The sequence below is a fragment of the Myotis daubentonii genome, chromosome 10 (assembly GCF_963259705.1).
Source record: "Myotis daubentonii chromosome 10, mMyoDau2.1, whole genome shotgun sequence".
Taxonomy (NCBI): Eukaryota; Metazoa; Chordata; class Mammalia; order Chiroptera; family Vespertilionidae; genus Myotis; species Myotis daubentonii.
In genome coordinates, this window is record NC_081849.1 from 65,863,106 (window position 1) to 65,881,365 (window position 18,260).

At 39.7% G+C, this 18,260-nt stretch overlaps 1 protein-coding gene and 1 non-coding gene across 5 annotated transcripts in view; one reads left to right on the forward strand and one right to left on the reverse strand.

Annotated features, from left to right (window-relative positions):
• The window catches only part of CREB5 (cAMP responsive element binding protein 5), a 407,945-nt gene that overhangs the window by 334,018 nt on the left and 55,667 nt on the right, over nt 1-18,260 (forward strand). The window lies entirely within an intron of this gene.
• LOC132211662 (U6 spliceosomal RNA) lies at nt 17,386-17,492 on the reverse strand. Its single transcript, XR_009447547.1, has one exon. It is a non-coding gene; the product is annotated as a U6 spliceosomal RNA (small nuclear RNA).

The following is an 18,260-nucleotide window of genomic DNA, read 5'->3' on the forward strand; positions in this document are numbered from 1 at the left end:
GCTGATTTACAAGGCGCTCCTCCGATCTGAGTCACTCATGTCTCCTCCACTTCAAGCTCCATTGGGTGGCACCTAGCTGTTCGAAGGTCCACCTGCTTAAAGGGACAGTTAAAAGAAGTGGGCTGAACACAACTAATTTGGGGAAAATTATTCTTAAACAAGAAATCGTTGGATACTTCAAATTATGAGGCAGTTTGTACACTGGCCAAATTCGATCAGTTTCCATATGTTCGTTGTATGTTGCTTTTTTAAAACAAAAGACCATAGATGCCGGTTTTCAATCTGTCTAGCAAATGTCATCTGCATTTTATAGGTCTCATTATAACAATGTTCATAATGATGAAATCAGCTGATTTTTCAAGGCAACCTTTAAGGTTATTTTCTGTTTATTAGGTTGCTAGGGGCACTTAATACATCAGTATGAGTAGAAGAAATGTTTAATGCGGTTGCCAGATTTTTGTGCAAGATAAATAGTTTTACATGTCTCAGAAGTAGAATCCAATTGGCCAAGAAGTTGGCTAAGTTGAAATTTGACATCATTTTTGGCAACTAATTTTTTTAAAATATGCACAATATTAAAAAGTATACTATATATTTTCTAGATATAATATTAGACCCAAAATATAACTTTTAATAATAAATCAGTTTATGCAAATAATCAAGTATATTTCCTAACTGTTGGTCATATCAATAGACAGCATTTCAAGAGGAAACAAATGTTTTTCCCTTAGTGTTTTTAAAATGGGGATATATGTAGTATAGTAGATGTATGTTATAGAGCACCGTGATATAACAAATACCTGTGAACCCAGCCCTAGAAGTAGATCACCAGGCTTCTCTAACTACCTGTGTGTTCTTCCATACCCGTCTTTATACTTCACTCTGGTGGTCACCACTATCCTGAAATTGGTACTAATTACTTCTTAGCATTGAAAAATTGTTTAAAATTTTTATTTCATGTATATAAAATTGTTATTATATATACATGAGTTTTTTTAAAAACAATATAGTGTTTAATTTTGCTTATCTTTAGGCTTTATATGAAATAGTATCTTGTCTGGAGTTGTCTGGGCCTTTTCAACTTCACGTTACAATTTCTGACAAGGAAACTCATGAGTTTCATTTTAAAGATGAGAATGTCTGCATGGTAACCATTTTAAACAGATACCATAGATATCTGATGTACAAGAAATATAAAGGATACATTTTGAGCCTTAATGTGAGATATGTAATTTTTTCTTATTAGAGTTAGAGGTGCTTGCCGTTCCCATTCTCATTACATTTTAATTAGTAAAAGATAATTAAAGCATATGAGTGAAGCCTTATTTTGATGTTTCTGCAATATGGTCATTAAACCCAGAGAAGATATATTTTTCATGATACAGTTATACCTAATTAGCATGTAATAATTATCAAGTTAAATACTCATTTTAAATATGTAATTGAAGTGTCATGAGTTGAAATCTAATTTTTATGGAATGAATTTATCAGGTAATGAAATTTCAGGTTTCCATCAGTTTTCAAGACTGGGCTAAACAGAGGCCTAATTGTCCCTATGGAATCTTTCAATTATCTATCTGGTTGCATACAGATTTTGAAAATTTTTAGGGATAGAGATGTAATAGTTGATCATCTCATCAAGAATTAAATGAAATAACCCTGAATGAAGGGTTTTGGTTTAGATTCTCTAGTTGTCACAACTATAAAGGCAATTTTTCCGTCTCTTATTAGCCATCAGAGAAAGCGATTTGGTTGCCCACAAGCCTGGGATGTATTAGGCAGCCCACGCTGATGGAGCCCGGGCCAGTGGGGATGGGGCAGAGAGGAGAGACGTCCCTTCTCCTCTGTATATTGGCTAAGATGCCATTTTTGGCATTCTAAAAGAGCCATGACGCTGTTTGAAGGGATGGCCATGATTATCATTCCGTACACAGCGATTTTCTACTTAGGCGTGGAGTTGCATGTGATCTGCAAATATCCAGAAGAATCCTTCCAGATAGGATTGCCTCCTTATGTGAAATGTCATTATCTTATAGGTACATCTCATTTTTTTCATTATTAATGTTGTAATTTTTTATTTTTATTTTTTAAAATATATTTTATTGATTTTTTACAGAGAGGAAGGGAGAGAGATAGAGAGTTAGAAACATCGATGAGAGAGAAACATCGATCAGCCGCCTCCTGCACATCTCCCACTGGGGATGCGCCCGCAACCAAGGTACATGCCCTTGACTGGAATCGAACCCGGGACCCTTCAGTCCACAGGCCGACACTCTATCCACTGAGCCAAACCGGTTTCGGCGTAATTTTTTATTTTTTAACTTATTTGAAATAATTTTAGACTTACGGAAAAGTTGAAAAATAGTAGAGTGCCCACCCACCCTTCACCCAGCTTTTCTTAATGTTAACATCTTCTATAACCAGAATAATTCTCAAAACCAGGAAATTAACATCAGTCAAGTGATATTAGCTAAACTGCAGACTTTATCTAGATTTCCCATTTTTCCCCCACTGTGTTGTTTCTGTTCCAGCGCGCAGCTCGGAATCTCACATTGCATCCTGTCTCCTTGGTCACATCACATCTTTTGAATTTCTAATTCTTTCACGATCTTGACATTTTTAAGTGTCAGTTATCTGTGTTCGCCTGCTGTTTTCTCATGATTATTGCAGTTGGACATGTTTTAGAAGAATACCCAAGAGGTTACCTTGTGCCCATTCCAGTATCTCATGTCAGAGGTATAAGATTATGCTAAACCTTATTGCCAATGATGGGTGATGTTAACTTTTATGACCTGGTTAAGGTGACCTCTGTCAGGCTTCTTCACTGTAAAGTTACTATCTTTCTCTTGGTAATTAATTATCTTAGAAGAATAATTTGAGACTAAGGTGCACCCTGTTCTAAGAAAAATCTGTCCACATAAATGTGAACTTGTGAAATAAAGACTGATGTGATTTCCTCCATGAACAAAGGAATCCTTCATTTTTTTTCAAAGGATTTGTCCCAGGATTTCATTTTAAATAGCAACCTCAGTTCTATTACAGTTAAAATATAACTTGTCTAATAAATGTCGACAGCTATACAACTTTTTGAGGCAATGTCTACTACAGTGTCTTCTTTTAGGGTCACATATGTCTTCCCAAATAATGTATGAATATATTCTCATCCCCTATACAGTTAGAAAAGTAAGAATTTTTCCTACCTGGCAGCTCATTGAAAGAAGAACTAGGACTTATCTTTCACTCTTTGTTCGTTTCTAAACGGATTTTTTGTTTGTTTGTTTGTTTGTCAGAAATAGGAGGTTAGGAAAAAATATATTTTTTGGTGAAAAATGTTTTAAGATATACCGTTCTATAATATAATTAATTCCACAGTACATCGGCTAAGAAAACAATTTGGCAATTTGTACCAAGCCCTTTGGGGTTGTTAGCCTTGAGGATGTCTGTATCCTTTGGTTCCACCTCCAAGAATCAGCCTAAGAAAATAATTGCAGACCTAGGCAGAGATTTATGCTCAAGGATAGTCACTGCCATGCTGTTATAAAAGAACTAGAGGCCCAGTGCACGACATTCATGCACTGAGGGGGAGGGGAGTCCCTCCACCAGACCTGTGCCCTCTCGCAGTCTGGGACCCCTTAGGGGATGTCTGCCTGCCAGCTTAGGAGGGGAGTGGGCCTAAGCCTGCAGGTGGACATCCTCTTGAGGGGTCCTTAGCACTGCCACGGAGTCAGGAGAAACTTCTGCCACCACCACTGAGCTGGCCAGCCATGAGCCCAGCTTTTGGCTGAGCAGCACTCCCCCTGTAGGAGCGCACTGACCACCAGGGGACAGCTCCTGAGTTGAGCTTCTGCCCCCTGGTGGTCAGTGCACGTCATAGTGACTGGTCATTCTGCTGTTCGGTTGATTTGCATATTAGCCTTTTATTATATGGTTTGGGGAAGTAATTTGGGAAACTGGAAATAATGTAAATGCCCAATAATAAGCAAGTAGTAGAATGTTGTACAACAATTAAAATCATATTTTCCAGCAGCAGATAATGTCATGAGAAAATGCCCAGATGATTACAATAATATACTATGTAGGAAAAACAGAAATAGTATTATCTACACAATATGTCCCTTCTCTCTCTCTCTCTCTCTCTCTCTCTCTCTCTCTCATCACACACACACACATACACACACACACAATTGGTAGGAATACATCAGAAAGTTATTAGGTGTAGAGTCGTGTGCATTTTCTTCTTTATATTTATTGCTTTCCAACTCGAGGCTTCTTTTATTAACATGAGAAAGATAATTTTGAGAAATTAGCATTAGCAGTAATTCCATAGGTGTCCTTTGGGGAGGTGTATTCTTTGAAAGCTCTTTCCAATTTCTCTTTTCAACCCAGTATAGGTACAATGTTCAAAGCAACAAAAAGGCATACACTCTCTGAGTTTATCCTAAATATTTATGTGTATACATATGCACTCACACATTAAGAGAGAGAGTTGTAATGAACTCTTTGGTAAATAAAATGAATAAAATTTTTTAAATTAGGTCTCTATGTTGAGAAAAGAATTCAATGTCTAGATTTTCTGTGGTTGACTTTCTAAGAGTAAATAGAAAAATCTATGGGATCTCCAGACTGTGATACAAGGTAGGATGAGGGAAGGGTACCCCTACCAGGGGATAAAGTTTTTCAGAAAGTAAAAGCCAGGGGGAGATACTTTTTCTATTATTCTTTCCAAAGTTTGTCTTTAAAATTGAACTTATTTTTTTAAAAAAATACTCATTTGGCCCCATCAAATTACAGAGAGCCAAATCTCTAGCTTTCATTTTTAATCAAGCAGGCTAAATAGTCATGTTTATGTGACTAAATGAAACTTTTGTGTGCAGCGTTCCACTCCATCTGCATGAATGGTAGCATTGTGGCAGGGTGAGGTCACTGCAGAAGGGAAAGTGAGGTAAGAACACAGCTGAATCTACAGGCTGTTCTGCTGCAGGGTGCACCAGCTCTTTCTTAAAGCCACAGAGCTGCCATTCTCACATCAGAGGCCCTGGGTGTGCTTGCATGGGCTGTCCCACATCACCACTTGCCTGTGTGTAGTGATGCACTGGGCATCATGAATAATTCAAGTGTTCTAGGAGGGAGCCAGAGGTGCAAGGAGGAGCATGCCAGATCCATGATAGTGTAGAGTTTCTGCTCCTTTGAACATACACCTTGGTCACCTGCTCAAAAGGAAAGACAGGGACCTTCCATTTCCTTACTGCCCAGTCTCAGGAGCCAGGTGGGATCTCGGCTATAGTCATGCAAGCCCACTCTGGGGTGTCTCCTCCCAAGCAGTGCAGGCTGACATCCCAAGCTAAGTCACCAGAAGACCGGATGAAGATACATGTCAGTTCACATTCTACCTACAGCTCCTACTAACTGAGAGGAAGAAGCCAGCTGCCAAGAGTTGCCCCTTGCCAACACCATCTTTATTCGAGCTGTGAGAACTTGAACAAAAACCATTCCTTTTTATTTCCCCAACCAGCTCACCAAGCTTTTTAACGCCTGCTTCACAATGGAGAAGGATTCTTCACTCTCCACTTGGCATCGAGCAGCATCCAATTTAAATAAGAAGGTATTTTAAAGATACTGATGCCATGCCTTTGCGTGTATCTGCCTCGTTAGATGCCCTGATACAGATAATGACAACAGCTTTTAAAAGCTCTCCAGGAAAACTGTCTCACCTGAGGTCTGAGCTTATAAACCCCCATTACATAAAAAGGCAGCCCTCCCTGAACCTCAACTGTAGGGATAGGTAAGATTGGTTCTGTAAAATGGGCATGTCCTATAGATTGCATTTCAGGAATCCATTTGGAGGATAATGAAAGCTTAGGGTTGGGGGTGGAGGTTATATGATCCATGCCCTGGAGAAGTTTACAGCTCAACTAAGTGGGGGAGCAGGAAGTTTAATATTGCAAAACAGTTGATGACCAATGTGCCACGTGCACTATAAAGAGGAAGTTTTATGGAAATCCAGGGGAGGATAACGTGCTTCTTGGCTTGGGGGACTTGGAGAAAAGACCTGGTCAAGGAAGCAGAAAATGAACAGGTCACTGGAGGAGAAATAGTCTTTGGCTCCTTCATTTGAGGAAAACGGTATTAAGGGAGAGGTGGTGATGCCGTGTTGATAATAGCCGCTCAAGGTACAAACTCTCGAATAGATGAATCAAATGACAGGGACCAACTCTGTGCCCAGGAATGGGCAATAGTCCTGTGGAGTCAAGACCTATCCGTGTGAGAGACAGAGGTCCTCTTGGCAGGGTACCTTGGGTGCTAGCCAGCCCATGGAGGCTCTGAGGAAATGGTCATTATCTTTGAGGCAATAATGAGTCACTAAGGATGACGTGTAGGGAGGGACACGATGAAATCAATTTGGGGGGAGATAAATCTGGCAGCGATGTGCAAGAAGCACATATCAGCTAATAACAAGAAAACCCCCAACTAAATTAGGACTATTCCAGGCCCACTTTGGGCATCGTTTCACGATGATTAAACGATGAACTCTGCTCACTTCTGCTGATGGCTGCGGAACACGGATCCTGACAGCTGCTCCCTATGAAAAGAATGAAATGAGTGCTGCCAGCCAAAGACACAACTAGTATGCAGGTAGCCTCAATTCTGTCAGTGTCAGAGACTAAAGTATATTTCTAAAGTGTTCCAGAGATCTTCAAGACCATTCAGTCATTCATCCATTTAGCTAACATTTGTTCAAACCTACCATGCACTGGGCACCACGACAGGCTTGGGGGTATAAAAAACACGAAAACGTTGTGTTGTCAAAAAACTTTGAATTGCTGTAGATTTTTTGTACAGAACATAGGAAGGTGCAGAGGCCCAGAATTTATAGCATATGTAGCACCACTACATGCAAGCCTCCTACCTTGAGCGCTGTACCTACCTGTGGTGAGCACTTACTGGCCTTGCAGAGGGTCAGTTACTCCATGACCCTTCGTATAAGACACGAGTGTGGTGGAAGGTAAGTCACATTAACAGGAAGGGCCTGCAGCTCCCTTTATCAGTTAGTAAAAGTAATTGTGCCTCAGTAGCCCTGGCATTTCAGTGTAATAGAGACCTGCTTATTTTGCACTGAGAAAGGATTCTCTTCCAGAAATTTTAGTTGAGACCCAAAACTTCCCTAGCCAGCATGACTACCAGTGGTGTTCTCCACAATGGTTCCTCCTCAGGCACCACATTGGTTATTAGTATCAGCCACAACCATATACTTTGAACTTGGCAAGCACCTTAACTAATGTTCAGAGTCATGTGTTGGGAGTTGATGGCAGTTGTCAGAGAGAGAGAGAAGAGAGAGAGAGAGAGAGAGAGAGAGAGAGAGAGAGAGAGAGAGAGAGAGAGAGAGAGATCAATTGACTACAGTATTCTTACATCATGTTTAAATTGCTGGTTACAAGAATTCAGTACATAGTTTTATAGATAATTGGTTCAGGCACTTTGCTTTCTCAGATTGTATAATCAACCATTAATAAATGAATTTTGACATTCTGCAGTATGTTGTTTACAGGTACCAAGTTAAACACAGTTAGTACCCATCATGTTGCATTACTGCCAGTTATCAATTAGCCATGCTAATTTTTTTAGCATATTGTTATGTAGTGTTTTCCTTCAGCCAGGCACTACTCTAAATACTTTATAAATATTAGCACATTGAATCATTATAACAATCTTTATTATTATAATTCATATTTTATAGAGGAGAAAACTGAGGCACAGAAATGTTTAATAGCTTTGCAAAAGCCCATAGTTAGTAAGTAGCAGAACTGACAGTAAACCCAGGAGTCTCAGTGCTAGAGTTCATGTTACTCTAATCATAGGCAACAGTATGGGGAAAGTAATAATTTTAGTAGTGAGAGTAAGTGGTGCTGGTTATAATACTAGTAGGAGTAGGATTTTAGTAGTAATAGCATAGCAACAGCAGAAGTAGTAATGATAGTAGTAGTGGCAGCACTGTAGAATATTGTAGTACTGTAGTAATAGGAGTAATAGCAGCAGTAATGACAGTAGTTGTAGTAATAGTGGTAGTGGTGTAGTGTAGTGTTGTGGTGTTAGTGGTAGTAGCAGCAGTGGTTGTGGTAGTGGTGGTGGTGATGGTGTAGTATGTTGTAGTGTTAGTGGTAGTAGCAGCTGTGGTTGTAGTGGTGGTGGTGGTGTAGTTAGGTAGTGTTAGTGGTAGCAGCAGTGGTTGTGGAGGTGGTGGTGTAGTGTAGTGTAGTGTTGTGGTATTAGTGGTAGTAGCAGCAGTGATTGTAGTGGTGATAGTATAGTGTAGTGTTATAGTGTTAGTGGTAGTAGTCATAGTAGTAGCAGTCACCATTGTCTCTGTCGTTCTTTCACAGATGAGGATATTGAGGCTTAGGAAGGCTAATAACTAGTAAGTGTCAGAGAGGATTTGTGCCCACATGTATCTGAGTCCTTTGCTATTTCTCAGGATAAGCACATAAGAGCTGTTTCTGTAGCCTGTGGAAATCAGGGCTGAGGTACATTTATGCCAATTATAGCGTGGCCATTGGTTTGGCGATGCTGCTTTAACTTATGTGGTGCTTGAATGGTTTTGGTTGTCACCCTTGGTTGACTCTGTCATATTTGAGCTACCAGCTTGTTGGAGTGTAGCTACTAAGTGTGAGGGCTGGTATGTGAAGAGAAGGGAAAAGCCAGTCAAATTAGTTGTGACTGACCTAACTTGTCAATTCAGGGAGACAGATCAACCCAGTATCCTCATGTGGGTCCCCACTGGGGTCCGAGCCACTAGTCTGCAGGTCACTGAGTCAGGCCCTTGTGAAATCCTCCCCACCCTCCTCCCCCGCCACTTAGAGCAGTAAAGACCGATTAAACATGTTTATATGTAATTTGAAAATGGTTCTTTCAGGAAACGTGTGGTTCTTTAAAGTCATTTTAAAACCTGAGATTTTACTTTAGTTTATTTATATTCTAGCCAAAAAGAGCCCAAAGCCGAGCACAAAGTCCATGATATATGGCGTCCTCCAGGAGGATTGTCAGAACTGGTTTATATAGTTTCACTCTATCAATATAGCCTTTCACGGCTCCTAATTAGTTTTGTTGGTTGACTTACAGAAAAGTGTATTGAAAGTGAGCCGTCAGTAATTCCACCGAGCATTAATGAAAAGCACACACTGTCAGGAGGCCAGTGGAGGAGCAGATGGCTCCGTCCTGAGCACCCCTAATTCCTACTGGGGGTGATTAACTCAACTGTTTCTCCTAGAAAATACTTCAGTAGAAACGTCTGAAGATTATTCCAACCATGGATAGGTGTGCTTGTGTGTGAGTGTACACGCACAGGCACGCACACTTTTTTTCCTTAAATAAACCAAGATTGATGATAAATAAAGATTAATTGAGCTTTTGGAATACCTACCCAGTACACTTCTGTTAACATAGATGCCACAGAGATTGTATTGGAAACGCAACTGAGTTTGGGCTAAGGTACTGTGTATCTTGCCAAGTAGAAAGGAAATTGCTCCAAAATAAAGAGGAGAAGCAATAAAATATAAATTTGCCCAATTTTGACATTTGCTTTTGCCAGCTATGTGAAGTCTGACTTACGTTATTTATTCTTACATGGGATTTCTTAGAATAATGCATTTGAAGAATGCAGTCTCAGAATCTCAATAGCCTGAGCAGATGTGTAGTGTGCTTTTGTGGTTTTTACAGTAGATATGCGCTGTCTCACAGAAATTATAGATGCGCAATTAGACTTTTACAATGTACACATTCATGCAGATCAAGTCGTGCTCCTTAAATGAGGGCTCAGTTTTCTTTATTTCCTGCTGAGTTTACCAAGTGGAGCACTGGCTGCCAGCGTTTCCAGCTAAATAAGTTTGCTGCAAAACCATTGCCACTCACGGGCGCTCAGGCTGGTTGGAGGGTCGCTTGTCTTTGGACAGAGAATGCGAACCAGGAGGGTCATGTGTGATGACCCTCCCGCATGTCTCTGCGCCTGCAGCTCTGCCAGTGGGACTGTTTGGAATGCAGATACCATGTCACTTTGCAGAACGCATGACATGCTCAGGTTTATGTTTGTCTGTGGTATGCCATGGTTGTTTATTATGTGGAAGAAATGGAAAGCTTGCCAATCCGCATCACTAATGCGAGTTTGACTGATGACATCAGCAGTAAACTAGAATTTAGCTTCTAAACCACATACAAATAGGTCTCAGGCTGCTAGTTATGCCATGATGTCAACCCCGATGCCCCTTTCATTAGCTGGTGTGCGTTTTAGGGTAGGTGCCAAGAGAAAAAATTTGGTTTTGTTTTCCTAATGCACAAAACATGTTTTGAACAATAGAAATACTTCTCTCTCAACAGTTTTCTGGCTTTTTGATTTCCCAACTCTGTTAATTACACCCTCTGAGTCTGTATTTCCAGGTCTTTATTAGAACACAACATTACCTACAGGAGAGCTGATCTCTAACTCAGATTGGGTTTGCACACACCCCTCTCTCTACTCTCCCTGGAGACTCTGTTGGCATCTGCGAGTGGCAGCAAAACCAGACCGGCCAAGTTATTCTGCACTTCTGCGGCATTCCTGCAGGTTAAGACAGTAGCCCGACCGGTGCAGAGAGATGTTTACAAGGTCCTACTAATGATACCACCTTGACGATCCAGGGAATGATTCAGACCTACCAAAGGTTTCGCTTCCACCAATGCTGCCTCTGCATGTTTGTGTTCATCTGATGGGCAGTCTTGCCATCACTTATGTAGGGCACATATTATCATTTGTGGCTGTCTCTTTGTGAATCAGCATTTACTTCGTCGGTAGATTGTTTGACCATGTGCAACCAAACTATTTATGAAAAAGCATTTCACTCCAAAATAGAAGATTGACTTACGAATATATGCCCATTTGGAGCAGATCCACGGCTAGAGATAAGAAGAAGTGTAAAAGGATCAATTGGTTTTTAAAATAGAAACAAAGAAGTAAAACCTACATATGACTAGCTTTCGTATGAATGCATCTGAGAGTCTACACCACTACTTTCTTGGCACAGAAACAAATACAAATGAAATTGTTGCTGAATATATGAGATACATTTAATTAGGTATAATAATAGTATTCTTCATTTTCAAAGCGTTTTACAAATGCTAACTAATTAATTTTCCCCAATATTTCCAAGTGGCAGGAACAAATAGTCTTGTGCTTACAGTGGCAGATACAGGGTGCTCCCCTCCCAGGAAGATCCTCAGAGCCTCTATGTACATGTCCTCCTGATTCCCGCACATTAAACCAAAGTGAATATTGTCACGTGGGAAACTGTGACACAGCACGGAACAGTGTAAGACTGACAGGGTTAGAAAGAGAGACAAAAGAAATGGATTCTAATATCCAGAAATTTGAAGTACATCAATGTATGTCTGATCTCACGTTCAAGAGGAGAGAAAAAAATTAAGATGAAAGGAATATATTTTCATATATAGTGGTTCACTTAGGAGTAAAGTATGTTCCTCTGAGCATGGAAGACCTTGGATGAGACTGTAGATGTGGTTCCACATTTTCTGTGAAGCAGCGGTGAGCCCTTCTGCAATTTCTTAACTGCTCTGAGCTTCTACCTCACCTATAAAATTGGGAGAGGCAGACAAGATCTCTAAGGCCCCTTTTGTTCTCAAATTCATGGTTCTCTGCTCAAGGCAAATGGTGAGTCAATGGACAAATCTCCATTCTTCAGAAGGGTCTCTGCAGAATATTTGTTTTAAATATGCTTTTAATGATTTCAGAGAGAAGTAGGGAGAGGAAGAGAGAGAGAGAGAGAAACCTTGATGAGAGAGAACCATTGATCAACCACCTCATGCATATGCCCTATAGATCCAACCCAAAACCTGGCTTGTGCCCTGACAGGGAGTAGAACCAGCAACCTCCTGGTGCACGGGATGATGCTCAACCAACTGAACCATACCAGCCGGGCTCACAAAATGGTTTTTGAGTGGTTACCTCTTTAGCTGCTGAGTGAGGGAACATGGTATGAATCTCCACACAATACATTTATCTAATTAAATTTAAACTCAAACCTTAATTAAAGATTTCTCTCTTGTGGTACCATACCAATATTACAAATGCAGATAAGGTAGGGTTTTTAAACTGGAGAAAGTCTTAGAGTTAGTTAACATTTTGTATGTCTAGGAGAGGGTTCATATTTTCCCCTATATATTGTCACTTTAAACATGTGAGTGTGAGTGTGTGTATGTGAGTGTGAATGTGTGTGTGTGTGTGTGTGTGTGTGTGTGTGTGTGTGTGTGTGTGTGTGATTTGTCTTATGGAAATGTTTGTGTATGGAATAAAAGTGGTAATTCAGGAAAATAAGCCAATTGTATATGCCAAGGCTTGTGAAGGTTTTGGTGATTCCTTAAGTACTTAAATCATTTTTTAAAAGATAGTTCTGATTGTTTTTAGAAACAAAGTAATTTTTAGAAGTGAATCTGTGACATAAAGATAAAATAGTGTGAAACACATGAATCTCAAACTTAACTGCTCTAAGCTTCCACCTCACCTTGAAAAAGAAAGTTTGTAGTGAGGAGAGAGGTAAACCTGCCAGCCAAGTCATTTAAATTAAAGCTTTATATTTTCCCCCAAATATCCATGCAGCACTGGTCATGCAATCCAGATTTATTGGGTGTTTTTGTTTTTGAATTCGGTGGCCACATTTGGTATAAACTATTATTTTGATTGTTTAGGGGGGAGGAGTGGTCTGTTAACTTAAATGTTTCACATTTCACAGAAAATCCTAAGATACCAGTTAAAATAATTATTTTACAAAAACAAATGTATGAATAGAATTTTACAGATTTAGATATCAAAATGATGAGCTCAAATGTTCAGGTCACAGATTAAATCACTTTTCATTTTGAAAGAATTCTCCAACATATTGTATTCGGTGGTTTGAATTTCTGGCCCTTTATTCACTCTTCTTTTGCTCTGATTGATGTGGACAAGGACTTGACATTGTATAGATGGCGTTAACTGCAAATTCCTGCAGAAACACAACTAATACTGCAGAACTTTAAGCAAAATATGCTGTGGTATCACTTTCTTGACCATTTTATAACTGTATTTCTGTGTCACCCACAATTAAGGACCTTCTGTGCCTTGAATTATCCCTCCTAATCAACAACAAAAAATAATAAAATAAACACTTAATAATCCTAAGTATACTTTTCTTTCCTTAAGCGAAGTTGCTACGTGTCCTAAACTTAAACTTGGCCATTTCCTTTTCTTTCTGAGACTCTTAGATGCCCTCTGGACAGTATGACACTGAGACAGTGCAGTTCTGTTCATTCATTTATTTCCTCCTGTAGCTTTAGTGCTTCATTCGGTGTTAGAGCCGAGAGGCATGATAAATCCGTTAGAGATTCTTGGCTGTAATCACTAGTTAGCGTAAGTACCGAGTCCCCGAGGATCTTATTTATAAAAGTGCTCACCGTGGATGTGGGGCTTGTTAGTTGCCTTCACAGAGTTTGCCAGGGAAGACACGGATTGTCAGGAGCCTTGAATAAAGTGGGAGCCTTGAAACACAGAGAGGCTGCACTTCGAGTGCGTCTTCATCAGCCCCTGGGCTTCTTGAGGGTGATCACATCAGAAATGCTCTTGTTGGTCCTGTGAGCTTTTCCCGATGATCTGTTCAGCCCTTTAATACACAAACATGCTTGCTCCCACAACCATGAAACTCCTTTACGCGGGCCGCGGTACCCTTGGTACTTAACTGACAGGTATTCAAGTTCTGAGGTGTGCATGCATTATCAAAACAGATCTTTCTCTTTGGGGGAGTACAATAAGAGCTATTTCAAAGGGAGTCCCCTTTTCTCTCTGTAATTTGCTTTTCAAGACAGGCTTGGAATGGGGAAACATTTTTAGTCATTAGGAATATGAAAATCTTGGGCTTTTGCTTTAATGTTGTCAAGAAATCTGTGAAGTTTCCCATGCAGTTAAACACCCTCTTCCGCCACCCTTACATCATCGTCCCACACTCAGGACTTGGATAGCTGATCCTGCTCCCAGGCACCACCTTACCCCTGTGCCTGGGTGCTTTTCAGCACAGACCTAATGGTAAAAGGGCCCTTGAATATGCTTTCAGTAGATTATCAATGTCCCTATAAACCATTCTCTTATTCTGGGCTTTCATGATTGGTAACAGACATTTTTATTAGAAATGCTTCCCAAATTTTTTATTGTTTTTAAGAGCATGAGATCATTATTTTACTGGGTGAGGGTAGGATAGACATATAATTCATGGCGCTGAAGAAGTTTCCTTCAGTGTCCACTCAGTGGATATAGAAATCATTTTTCGAATGACCTGCATTCACCTCTAAGTTCTCTCACATTTTTTATGTGATTCATTATTTTTTAAAATATCAACCAAACTATAAATAAGATCTTGCTAACATTACAACAGATTACACAGTGTTACATACAAGCCAGAGCCGAAATGCAGGGAAGGCCCCAATACTCTTAGAAGAAAACGGACCTAGAAGTTGACGCTTTTCATCTGCCATTAGCCATTTGGGTTTTGGATAGCAAACACAACACTTTGCCAAGCTGTAAAATTCATGATGTTTAAGAGAAAGATCAAAACTAAAACTAGAGGGTTTATATGTGTAAATATTAGCTTGGTGCAAATATTCCTGTTGGATGGTCTTTGACCGTTTGATTCCGGTGGGTTAAAAGAAAGTCTGGGCTATAATTTATTTGTTTTCTATTTTCAGAGTATGCTTTTCCACTTTTTAAAACGCTTAGCCAATATTACTGATTTTATAAAGTTGCTATCTTCCTGAGAAATAAATGTTTTTTTCAATGGATAGACTATTAAATTTGTAAACTTAGGGTTATTTGACATCTTTTAAGAAGTAACTGGGAATTCTTTGTTTTGTGTGTGTGTGTGTGTGTGTGTGTGTGTGTGTGTGTGTGTGTGTTTGTGTGTTTTGTTTTGGGGGTTTTTTGCTAGTGTCTAGCTGTATGTGTTGATAGTAACTTCTGTGTCTGTTGTCATTAATTCATTTCTGAGGAAAATGAGATTTAGAAGGGTCACTTACATCCTGTTGATGTCACATAAATCACCTTTCATCATTTCAGTGTCTTACCTGACCAAACACAATTTTGCCTTCACATAGTCTTTCATATATGTATCTGCTGTGAAGTTTATAGTCAAATTCTCTGCTTATTATAGTCATGCCATATCTAAAAATATTGGTCATTAAGATAGTGACACAGATGAGCTGATAATTTCACTTTTATTTACATGAGTGATGTTTTCATTATTTTGAATCATAAAATATTTGAGAGGCTCCCCAAACAGACTTTATAATGAATTAGCCTTTGGACATTTCATCTCTGGTAGTCATTTGTGTCATGATGGAAACTATAAAGAGCAGAGACACTAGTGGATATAATGATATTGCCCAACTGGTCTGACTTTCTTTAACACAATCTGAATTGTTTTATTAAAGGACAGTAACATAAGAGTGTGTTTTCTAGATGTTTTACTCTTGTACAAATCCAGCACTTTAAAATGTGAGAATATTTATTCAGGATTTTTAACCAGCATTTTCACTGAAAGCAACATGAGTGGATTGTGGGTGTGCAGTTAAATCCTTAGCTGTTGTTCCTTCCTTTGGTTTTCATCTCTCAAGAAGAGCAAATGCCACAAAATCATATTTGCCCTATCGGTATCTTTGAGTCAACATCTATATTTATCTCTCCCATGGAGCCATGACATAAGTAGACAAGGAAGGAGACTGAAAGGGGAAACAAAAACAAAAGCAACCAAAAAAGAGGGTCGGCAGGAGCGGTACCGAGAAAGGAAAATATAGGTCAAGACATGAATGGCTTCAGAAGAGAATTCTCTTCTTTGCCTATTGGTTTTCCAGCAGAAAATCTGTTTCTCATCAATTGCACCAGATCTCAAACTCAGAAGTTTTTATGAGGGTCATACAGTAAGGTGCCAGAGGAGAGTAAATGGGGTAACAGGTAGAACATGTTTCCAAATAGGGCTACCACCCCACTCCAGCCTTCTCTCTGCCCGGTGGTGGCCAGTTGCTGAAGCCAGTGCCTATGTGCAGGTCCCTTTGGGAATGAACTGCAAGTCCATACTGACTCTAATCACAGAAGTTTTCTTTGGGTGGCACAGCAGAAAAAGGCTGGGGTTTTGAAATCAGACTAACATGAGTTTAACACCTGGGACCAGTTGCTTAGATTTGGAGCTACAGTGTTCCAGAGTGTAAGCTGGAAGTCCTAAACACTAAAATGAGATAATATTTGTATGTTCATTAGCACATGCCTAGTGCATAATAAGAACTCAATAAGGATATTTATTAGTTTAGCTACTATGCTCAATTTCTTTATGTTATAAACCAGTGGTTCTCAACCTTCCTAATGCCGCGACCCTTTAATACAGTTCCTCATGTTGTGGTGACCCCCAACCATAAAAATATTTTCGTTGCTACTAAATAACTGTAATTTTGCTACTGTTATGAATCATAATGTAAATATCTGATATGCAGGATGTATTTTCATTGTTACAAATTGAACATAATTAAAGCATAGTGATTAATCACAAAAACAATATGTAATTATATATGTGTTTTCCGATGGTCTTAGGTGACCCATGTGAAAGGGTTGTTCGACCCCCAAAGGGGTTGAAACCCACAGGTTGAGAACCACTGTTATAAATCATCTCTTTGAAGCTACTTCAAAATAACTTGGCTAAATACATGAGAAATAAAGTCTAACGAAAAGAAGAAAAAGGATTTTTGTTAAATTTCCCACCTTGTTCTCAGTAAGGAATTTAAACAGTCCTCTCGAATCCTGTCTAAGTGTTGTCTAGCTTCCTCCATGAAGCTCAAGAGAAGTTGAATCAGTTAGAGTACAGCTAACGTTTGAGAAAGAAGGACTGGGGATGCCCAGGTTTTAGCCATAAGACTGAAGACTGCCCATCAGATTGTCTTTATTGAGCTGGTGACCAGGGAAGGGCTCTCGTGGGTCCCCGAGCCTTAAGTCATAGTAAGGAAGACCCTCCGTCAGGCTCCAGGTCAGCCAGTTGGTGTGAACCTTGTAGACGCTCAGGTCTCCTCACCTCCTAGTCTGCACTGGAAAATGGAGGAGCAACCATGCCTCCTCACCAATGAAAGGTTTCATTTCCAAGGTAACTTTAGGGGACAGGGTGATGATCAGTCTTTGAACCTCTGTAAAGCTTGAAGGAAACACAAGTCGTTTGTGCGCCAGTTTAAACACAGAGCCTGAACATTACTTCTGTGCTAATGTCTAGTTCTGCTTCTTTTGCTCCTGTGTTTGTTGTAACAAAGAGTAATACACACTTGGCTTTATTTTATTATTATTATTTTTTTAATATGGAATGCTTCACGAATTTGCGTGTCATTCTTGCGCAGGGGCCATGCTAATCTTCTCTGTATCGTTCCAATTTTAGTATATGTGCTGCTGAAGCGAGCACCACACTTGGCTTTAAACTGTGTGCTGGGAGAAAATTCTGGAAGGACAGCCACTCGGGACCTTAGGTTCTGTCTTCACTTCATGACTTCATTTTTATAAAATTAAAATGACTTAATTTAGAATTTATGTACCTAAGAACTTAGCCCATTTTTTAAATTCTTCCTCCTCCCATGTGTGAATTTCTTATTTATTTTCATTGTGAGTATGTGAACCAGTCTTAGCTAAAAGCAAAATGTCACTGACGTGTCAGAGAGCATGAGACGAGAGAGAGAGAGAGAGAGAGAGAGAGAGAGAGAGAGAGAGAGAGAGAGAGAATGGAAAGTCTGAGATGGGTCAGCCAGGCTCTCTGTGGTTGCTATATTCATAACATTGTTTTCTTTGTTTGAGCTTAGCTCTCTTCTTTCAGGAATCTTCCTATTAGTAAATATCTTAACAAACCTGGGTTCATTTTGAACTTGGCAGTAATTCTGATTAGAGTTGTTGCAAAATAACCATTCATTCCAGCATGGCCCTAAATGCTCAGTTTCCCAGGGGAATCTGGACAGACGTGGTTCAGACTGATGAGTGTGTCTGACCTTTAACTCTTGGGTGGGGGAGGAGAGGCACACTACAAATTGGCAAATACCCTTTCTCCCACCCTCAACTGTAGCTCAGTGGCCTTTTTCATGCAAAAGAAAGTTTCTTTTAAAATTAGGAAGCTGCAAAGCATCTATATCCTTCCAGCCCCTGCTCCAAAGCTCAACTAGGGGATAGAAGCAGCCCATGGTGT